This window comes from Chenopodium album, chromosome 23 (genome assembly GCF_948465745.1).
Source record: "Chenopodium album chromosome 23, dcCheAlbu1.1, whole genome shotgun sequence".
NCBI lineage: Eukaryota > Viridiplantae > Streptophyta > Magnoliopsida > Caryophyllales > Amaranthaceae > Chenopodium > Chenopodium album.
In genome coordinates, this window is record NC_137856.1 from 20,094,224 (window position 1) to 20,104,605 (window position 10,382).

The window sequence follows — 10,382 nt, forward strand, 5'->3', positions numbered from 1 at the left end:
AGACTTCTGAATAGCTGGGCGCAAGACAATAAACTTTCAGTCACTATTCCTTTGGGTTCGACCCTTGACTTGCTACTATACTTGTGTAGGGGTTAGTTGAGTGTATAAATTTTGTTTAATTGTTTGGCGGAGATAACCCAATGACCTACCACATCTCCATCAATCAAAATGGCGCCGTTGCCGGGGAATGGTGTCGTGATTATGCATTGTTGTTGAGTCTATTCCATCTATCTGAAAAATACAAAAAGATTTTCTTTCAGGCTACACTTGTAGCCGTGCTACTAATAATTTTGTTTGAGATTGTGTGCAAGTGAACTTGGGAGAAGCTTATAGAGTGACATAGAAGGAGTTGGGCACTCCGGGTGCTTACAAGTATGAGAGCGGGATTGCTCTATTATTGATCCCGGATGGTGATTTTGAAATTAAACCGGCTATGATCACCTTGATTGAGAGGAAACAATATGGTTGTACAAAAAGTGAAAATCCTCTTAACCATCTCAAGGATTTTTAGAAGTATTGTAATACAATCATGGTAGCAGGAGTTGCTCAAGAGTATAGAAGGCTCAAGTTGTTTCCCTTCTCTCTCATTGGAAGAGCTTTAGAGTGGATGGACAAGGAGGTAAAGCCAAGGTCCCTTAGGACTTGGGATGAAGTCACAAAAGCTTTGTTGTCCCGTTTCTACCCAACAAAGAAGACGGCGGAGGCCAGAGCCTTAATCCATAGTTTCAAGCAATTGCCTAGAGAGAATCTCTATGAAGCATGGGAGAGGTACAAGGACTATTAAAGGGAATGCCCTCACCAAGGAATTCCAACCTATCAAGTCAAACAAATTTTCTATGGTGGTTTGAGCTCTCAAGGTAGATCGAGCCTTGGTGTCGGAGCCGGAGGGCCGATTGTGAACAAAACGGAAGAAGAGGTACGGTTGTGGATGTAATAGATGATGTAGTAAGGAACTACATGGATTGGCTTGATGTAGAGAGGGAATCGGGAAGCACAAGTGGCTCAATCGATCAATCTTATGTCGTCAACGATTTGTCCACATTGGTCACGGAGTTAGGAAAGGAGGTGAATTCTCTCAAGACCAAGCTCGAGAGTCCTTCACAAGCTTTTAGTCTTCCCTCCCAATTTAAGGGGAGATGTACATCTTCCTACTCTAACCCTCTTTTTGCTTCTTGTTGCATGATAAGAGAATGCTTGGTTTGTGAATAATGTGGAAAGAATGATCACATTGCTTCTAATTGCCCCAATGTTCCTTGTGATAGATATGATGGATATGAGCATGTGCATGTTAATTGTGATGATAATAATGATTTTGGACCTAGATTTAATGCTCAAAAGAATGTTGGGAATAGGAATTATCACAATCATGGGAGCTATGATAATTAAAACCAAAATAGTGGTTATGGTAACCATGTGACCCAAGAATTTTGTGGTAACCATAATAACTTTTGTTGTAATGATCAAAGCCATGGCCAAGAATATGGGGATCATAACCAAGGTTATGGTAACCATAATCAAAATTCCGGCAAAAATGGTAGTGAGGGTAATTGGAGTAATCAAAGTAGGGGAGATTTTCAAAATGATGTTCAAAGAGATACCCCTACCCTAAATTACTCAAAAGACTCAAAGCCAAGGTGATGATTACTTTGCTCAACAATCCCAATTGAATAGGCTAGAGAATTTCATGATGGCTCAATCCGAGAAGTTGAATGGATTCACATTGTCTTGTAACAAAATGTTTGAGTACCTATTTACTCATGAAAAGTAGCTTGAGAACCAAATTGTTCAACTATCCGACCCTTTGAGAGATTGTGCTAGTCCATCTTCTTTACCCTCACAAGAAGTTGACTCTAGGGAACCGATGTGTGCTATGACCACTAGGAATGGTAAGGTCCTTAAAGAGAGTGATCCTAGGAAGAGTAAGGAGAGTGAAAAGGAGAGCGATCCGAGTGAAGGGAATAAGAATGAAGAACCTAACAAGATGAGTGAGGATTCCAATGATAAGCCTAAGGAGAAAGAGAGGAAGCAAGATGAGGTTTACAAACCTAGACTTCCTTACCCCCAAAAGCATAATAGGCACAAATTGGATGAGCAAATTGGGAAATTCATCGAGATGCTTAAGCAACTTCATCTTACTCTTCCTTTCACCGATGTGATAGAACAAATGCCAAACTATGCTAAGTTTCTTAAGGAAATTTTGAGTGGTTAGAGAGATTGCAATTTGGTGGAACCGGTGAATTTAGTGGAGTGTTTTAGTGACTTTATTCAAAATGACTTACCCCAAAAGTTGAAAGATCCCGGAAATTTCTCCGTACCTTGCAAAATCAAAGGAAAATTGTTCCATAATGCTCTTTGTAATCTTGATGCCAGTGTTAGCATCATGCCTTATTTCGTTTTTAAGAAACTTAAGCTAGGTGAGCTCCTTCCATCCAACATGACCTTTCAATTCGCCGATCGGTCTATTAAGTTTCCAATGGGGAGAGTTGAGGTTGTTCCTCTCAAGATAGGAGAGTTCACCATTCCCGTTGATTTCATTGTGCTTGAGATTGCGGAAGATGACCATATCCCAATCATCTTAGGAAGACCTTTCTTAGCCACCTCGGGAGCCTTGATAGATGTTAAGGGAGGTCGTATTACCTTGAGAGTTGGTAAAAATGAGGGAAGTTTTGAGCTAAAACCAACGCATGAGTCATTGTCTCTTGTGAAAGGGATTATGTTCCCCTCGCCCCATTGAGAATGTATGCATGATTGATTCTTCAACTAACGATTTTCTTGAGAATTATGATGATGTGCTTTTGAGTTGTGATTGCAAGAAGGTTAGTGAAGATAAAATGATGATTCCCAAGCTTATGGACGAGGAGGAAATTGAAATTCCTTATTGGTTTGAGTTCTATCCTCAAGATGAAGGTGATGTTTCCATGAGTTTAGATGGTGAGGAACCATCTACAAAGAACAACAAGGCAAAGAAAAAAGCTCGAGATTCTAAGAAGAAGAGAAAGAGAAAGAAGTTGTGGAAAGAAAAGCTCGCATTTGAAAAGTCTTTGTATGAAATGTCATCAAGCAACAATGAGAAGTTGCTAGAAGTTGAGGAGAAATTTGCTCTTTCCGCCACTTTGAGGAAGGTGGTGTTCTTTGACCCTCCATGATTTGGAGGAAGGGTTGAGCTTAGGACCATCAGTAAGCGCTTCACGGGAGGCAATCAAGAGATCTCTAAACTTTTCTTTTTGATTTTGAATTTTCTTATTTTCTCTTCTTTGAGTTTCTTTTCTTTCACTTTTCTACTTGTTTGGGTTTGTAGGTTGGATTCTTGGGATTGGACTTCATCAAGTGACCATGAGGAATGAGAAAGTGTTTTGCGGTTCTTGATGTGTTTATACTCGATATCATCGAAATTCGAGGTAAAAGGAGAAGAATTTTTGTGAGGTAAGATAGGGAATTTTGTGCATTAAAAGTTGAAGGAAGTTTGTTTTTGGTGGGTTCATGTGGTGCTACCATTATTTTGGGATTTTGCACCCACTTACATGGGGTTTTGCTACTGCCTATGTTGGTGTTATCATCATCATCATTATTTGTGTACCCACCAACGGCCACGCCCACTGCCATGCCCCTTACCTTCCCCTTCCTTCTTTCTTCTTTCATTTCCCCTTATTTCCTCCTTCTACCTTCAACCCCCATCATCTTCATACCCTTAAAACCGCACCAACGTTTTTCTTTAACTCATCAAATTTCATTTATCCAAAGCCTTTGGGTTCAAGTCCCTTTGAATCCAAATTTTGTAGTCTAGTGTCTTTTAGTTAGCTTGTAGTTTAATTGGTTACTTAGTTTTTCTTTTCTTTCTTTTTAACTCTTTGTTAGCTTAGTTTAGTGTTCCTTTGTAGTTTCCTTTTCTTTTAATTTGTTTTGAAGTTACTAACCTTTTTCCTTTGTTTGTAGTTTCTTTTATTTTTCTTGTTCTCACATGGCTTTTTGATGATGCTCACGATCTTGGAACGCAACGAAGGTGGTTTTTTCTATCGCTTTTGTTTATTATGCTAAGCATGGATAGCCCGGTGAGACCTTTCTAATTTTTTTCTTTATTTTTTTTGGTTGCATAGATTAGGATTAGTTTTGGGGGGAGTTGAACGGTTCGAGGATGAATGCTTGTTAACACGTAATGTGTTTGGGATCGATGATGATGTTGTCCTTCGATCACTTGTTTGTCGATTAGGATATATGTGTTTAACTTGCTTTCTAGTTCTTTTCTCCTTTTCTCCTATTCTTCCTTTATCTATGACTTTCCTTTTCTTTTTCTTTTCTCTTATTTTTCTTTTCCAGTGTTCTTGTTTTGGTTTGTGGTTTGATTTTGAGGCTTATTTTTCACCATTTTTATTTTCCGTATGAGTTGGACTTTGTACATTTGACTTTGTCTTTTGCATAAATTTCTTCCTAGGTAGTAAAGGTATGCACGGTTTGAGACTATGTTTGGTTGACTCTAGGATAGGTGTATGCTAGGGTAGTTGGTTTAAACTAGGAGGATCATGAAGCCGAATTCTACTTGTTTGTGGCATGCTTGGTTGTTGCTCCCTATAGTCGATTTGACACCACTTGTGAGTTTTTGCTACATCCATGTGAGGTTCATCATTTTTCAAGCCTTCAACCTATTTTGTATGAGTGGCATGGATCCTTGATTTTGCAAACCTAATCTATAAAGCATGATGTATGATTCTTAAACCCGAGACCGAGCTATCTAGGGAGGACAAAGGCACCTTTTTTGGGGTGGTATTTTTCATTTTTAGGATTAGTTTGTATCATCTTTATTTTTGGGTTTACATTTGCCTTCTTGCAACCATTTGAGCCTTATACCTTCTTTTCAAGCAACATCTTTAGATCTTTAGCCTTTTGTTTCATTTTCTTTCTTTTCTTAGTTTTTGTGAAGCAATTGATCATTCTTGATGGAGTTCGTGGTGGAGAAGTTGGAAGTTTTGGTTCTTATGAAAGCAAGATTGTGTTATGTCTTCTTTGTGAATAATGGCAAATGAGTATGAGTAAAAGTCGTCCTACTTTATAAAAGGCATGAACAAATAAGTGCAAAATAGAAAAAGTTGTCCGAAGTTGGAAAGAGGCAAGGACAAAGCATAACAAACAAAACAAAACAAAAATAAAAAATTGAAAATGTGAAAAATTCAAAAATATGTTGATGTATTCTTTTCTCCTTCTAAGCATTGAGGACAATGCTTCATTTAAGCTTGGGGGAGAAGCGTTTACGCTTTTTGTATATATTTCTTGTGAGTCTAGCTTTAAATAAGCTTGGGGGTTTACGTATTTTTCTTTGGATTGGTGATTACTTGATTGTCATTCTAAGAAAGGGATCGTTCTTTGCTTCACTATTAGGAAATCCAACAAATTTCAAATTTTAGCCTACTTTCACCCTTTATGTCTTACGTTACAACCTTGGGGAATGAGCTTTTGACCTAGAAAGTTGAGTCACTATTCGGGGGAGGGAATCATGGGTCATTGCCTAAGGAAAAGCGATGCAAAGTCAAGATTTTCGAGTAGCCTAAATAAAATCTCTTTTTCCGGTTCCTTCAAGGAATCATTGGGATGCTCACTAAGGGGAGATTTGAGACTAGTGGGGAGAACGCGGTAAGATCGTTTGGGATGAACGTGGATTGTGATGTCTAGTTCCTATGCCTAGCATACCCTAGTTTTAATCAACCTTGGATATCTTGAAAAGTGCATACCTTGACTACTTGAGAAAGATTTTCATTCATTTGCATTGTAGTCTCTTTGTAAGTCCATTTCGCAAAGGTTTTGTTCTCAGTTTTCCCATTTTTTTTTCTTTAATGGTTTTGCCTCTTTGATGTTGGTGGAGAGTTGTGGGTAAACTCTTAGGATACCCTTACGAGACCTCAATCGTCCTCATATGCGACTTTGGGGATTAAAGGGCTTGTTGTAGCTAAAAAAAACCGTGATTCCTACGAGAGTGAATCTTAGTGTACATTCTTATCTTGAGTCTTTCTTTTTCATTTTTAATAAATTCTTCATCCTTAATTTTTCTTGCTTTGTTTTACTCGAGGACGAGCAAAAGTTTAGCTTGGGGGAATTTGACGAGTGACATTTATGGCACTCATTTGATCTCTTATTGGATGAATTTTATTTCATTTTGTTGCTCTTTTCCTTAGTTTTCCTTAGTTTTGCTCTTTATTTCCTTACTTTGTGCTTTTCGTAGTTAGTTTCTTTATTTTGTGCATTTTCTTGTTTATTCGTTGTTTTTCTATATTACATATTTGTTTTCATTTGTTTTTAGGTTATGATCGATCATCCAAAGATTTCCGAGCTTCCCTTCATTATTCATCATTGCATTTGATGCCTTGTGCTAGCATTTTGAGCTTCAAGACTAGAGGAACTCGAAGGGCAAGTTTCAAGACCGGTGCACGCATGTGGTGGGGGCATCATCTATGCCTCAAACCAACCAAAATGTCAATAAACTTGCTGCCTACTTTGATGTTCATCACAATCACCAAGTTGTGTGCACTAGGATGATCAAGGTTGAAGAAGGGGAAGGAAGACCCTCCTAGGTGCGGGCGCACAGGGGGCCTGTGCGGCCGCACAGGTGGCGCGTGCGGGCGCACCCCCTGGGTCTGTGCTCGTGCGCCTCCCCTTTTCCCCTATGTGCGGCCGCACCGGCGTGGGTCTTTTTTGGACGTCATAACCGACTTCTCCCTTGTATATATAGTAGTTTCCTTCTATTTTTGGACAACTTTTGATTAGATTTTCATATTAGATTTTCATTCATAGATTTTTATTGAGAGAATTAGAGCTTTGATCATATTTTGTAGAGAGAGAAATTCTAGTTTGAAGATAGAGAAATTCATGGTGTATTGTTGATGATTCAAGATTTCTTCATTGCAATTGATCTTTGATCAAGTTTTGTAAGGATTACTCATCTTTGATTTCAATATAAGTTTGATTTTAGTTGATTTCATTTGTTTTTCATATGATTGTTGATTGTTTGATGTTTGATTGATTTTTCATTGATTTTTGTATTGATTTTAGAATTCTAATATGATGATGATGAAATTGTTGATTAGTTGTGTTTTGATCTTAGTAACTATGATTAGTGAGTAGTTTACTTGCTAGGGTAATGGTGAAGCATGTATGAGTAATGGATTAGTGTTAATTGGAAATAATTAATGGAGTTGATGATGTGATTAAATTTGGTTGATGAATCATGTGCATGTGTGATTAATTGAAGATTGGCCAACTTTGATTGTTGCACTAGATTGCATTGTAAGTTCATATTGATACGGACCATTGATTTCTAACTTGCATTTACACGATTGAGGTGTCTTGTGATGTTTCCTAGCTAGAGGTTATCGTAGTTGACGCTAGTTAGACCTCTAGGAGAATAGCTTGATATGCTCTTTTGGTTGCATGATTGATTTTCCCTCATATTGCTTGACTTAGTTGATTTGACATCCCAATTAACCATCTCCATTACGAATGCATGTGGATCCTAGCCCTAGTGTTTATCATCCTCGATTTTCTACAAGCTTATTTGTGTCATTAGCTCTAGTTTTAGCTTATAACCCCACTTTAGACTTCGGAATAGCTTGGCGCAAGACAATAGACTTTCAATCACTATTTCTTTGGGTTCGACCCTTGACTTGCTACTATACTTGTATAGGGGTTAGTTGAGTGTATAAATTTTGTTTGATTGTTTGGGGGAGGTAGCCCAACGACCTACCTCATATCCATCGATCACCATTGTTTTCCCTTTTTCAGAGGAAGCCGTAGCCAAGCTCGACCCCTACCAGAAGGGAGAGATGGACATGAACGAGTTTGACATGGAGAGGTACCGGCTGCTGAGAGAACAGTACGAGTTGGCTAAGGGGGTACGGACAATTTCTTCTTTTAAACTCTTCCTTGAATTTTTTTTTTTTTTTTTTTTTTTTTTTTTTGCGTCTGATCTGCCGTACTCTAAGCATTATAGATTAGTGCTTGGCTCAGACTTTTCTCCTGGCCGATTGGTAGTGAAATGTAGGTTCTTTACTACAACCCTACTCGGTTAGAGGTCAACGTCTCTTTGCCGAGTGAATTTCAATTCTTTGCTCCTTGCTTCAATGCAACTCGAACGAGGTTTGCTAATTCAATTTTTCTCTCGTTTTTTTAGACAGCTACCCCTAAGCCTGCGACAAAGCAACCGGCGTCCGCTTCAAAGGACGACGGTTCGTCCAGGTCTCGTAAAACTACGGTGGCCAGAGCAAGGACACGGGTTGTTTCAGCGCAACCCAAAGGAGAGCAACAACTCCAGCTGGTACATAGTGGGGACTCCAAGCTCTCGGAGCCATCTTCGTCCGAGGTGGCCCGAAAAGAGCCCGTCCACAAAGACGGGGAGTGTAGGGAATATTTCAAGCATCATAACCCCAAGCTTGAACCCCAATGTGATCATACACTAATGTGTGGTGGTGTTCAAAGGGAAAGAAAAGAGAGCAAAAGAGTCGCCAACAAGTTTTAGGAACTTGTAAACCGTTCACGAGGTGAAGGTTACACCCCTTAACGATCCATGAGATCATCAACTCCATAAGGTCTTGAACCAAATAGGGTTCGGGGATGAGGGTACGAATCCAACTACAAAAGAAGGGACCCGCCCTATAAAATAGGCCTCTACTTTATTCTACTTGTATTCATGTGCGCTTTCTGACTAACTTGCCTTATTAGGTTTAGCCCTAAACCTGCTTAACTATGTTGGTTGAATATTATTGCACAAATAAAACTATTATTGGCGATCACTAGATTTAAAATCATATTAGACTAAACCAAAATTATTAATCATCTTATTAAGCGTGATTTCAAGTACAAATTCCCTTTAAACATGCATAAAAGGCGTGATCAAGCAATAACTACAAACATCAAGCAACATAACAATAATTATAATAATAATAAAAATCATGTTAATAATAAAGCTTAAATATAATAGCAAGATCCTAGGCATGATACTAACAATATTAATAACAAATTCTAGCATGTCACTAAACATTAAAGATCAAAGCTTTTAACCTAACATAATACTAACATGATATTAGAAAGAACAAGAGGCACTCTAAACATGATTCTAGAAAGCAATAATAACATCCTAACATGATACTAGGAATTAATCAAATCTAAACATGCTTTCTATATTGAAACAAATCAATAAGATTACATACTTTGATGCATCGTACCTCTTTCTAATAACAAAATACACGCGTTAGTAAACTTCAATGAAAATAATAAATCAGAGAATTAAATTAAATGATTGAAAAAAAGCCTTAAAAAGTTTAGACTGGATTTGGGACCAAACCCTCAGAAAAGTATAAACCTTTCACGTCTAGAGCGAAGGAAACTTAGAATTTGGCTAGGTGTTTAAAGATCTTGTGAATGCGGTATTGTGTTTGTAAAAAGCTAGTTTAGAAAAACAAGAGGGAAAGGATAAGCTATATTGCTTAGAGAGATAATAGAGAGAATTATGATGGTTGTTGATTGTATATGAGAGTTAATGATTGAAAAAGGGGAGATATGACCTCTATTTATAGGAAAAAAGAGGGTCGAAAAATAAAGAAAAGAATCTGAATTCGAATCGAAATAAAACTCGTAGACTGCAGTTTTTGTGAATTTTGTTTTTATCATATGTTTTTATCCAGAAGTCTAAATAAGGCATATAATATGTCGTTGAAAAGCTCTTGAAGTCTACTTTCAATGCAATTAAAATTCGATTAAATTCTTGTGTAGATAAAAAGATATGGCCGAAATAGTAAGACGGTGTCAGTTTTGGATAGAGTTTCGTATTCCTTTCATATCTTTTTCGTTATAACTCAAAATTAATATTATAATATATCATTGGAAAGATAATTTTAAGATATATCCAACCATATAAAATTTGGATAAAAAAATATGAGGCACAAAAATAACATCTGACTGTCTTTGAACATCTTTAAATTCGAATAGAATTAGGACTTTAAAAAAGGAAAGTTTTATAAAAAGGAAAGTTTGTATTTAAATTAAATTCCTTGATCTTATCTTTTTAAAAAAGGATAATTAAGATCTTTTAGAATCTTATAGAAGCTTCTAATCAATCATAATTAGTTTAGGAATAGGATTAAACCTTTGGACCCTCCACATGATCATTGGGTCTCAGGTAAAATCCAGTTTGGGTCCAGTTTAGTATTCTGGCAATAACTACATCATTATTCATCGGAATTGGGCTTATAATATATCATTAAAAAGTCTTTTCAAGCCCTATCCAACTACACCATTATTGGACCCTTGTCATGGACCAAAATAAATTGGATTGGATGTTTTCATAAAACAGGGTAGGTTTTCGAAAACAGAAAGAAGGATTTTAATAAAAACTAACCGCAACA

General features: G+C 37.3%; 1 non-coding gene across 1 annotated transcript; it reads right to left on the minus strand.

The window, feature by feature from the left end:
* Positions 1-701: 701 nt before the first annotated feature.
* On the minus strand, positions 702-807 carry LOC145609818 (small nucleolar RNA R71). Its single transcript, XR_014106104.1, has one exon. It is a non-coding gene; the product is annotated as a small nucleolar RNA R71 (small nucleolar RNA).
* Positions 808-10,382: the final 9,575 nt, after the last annotated feature.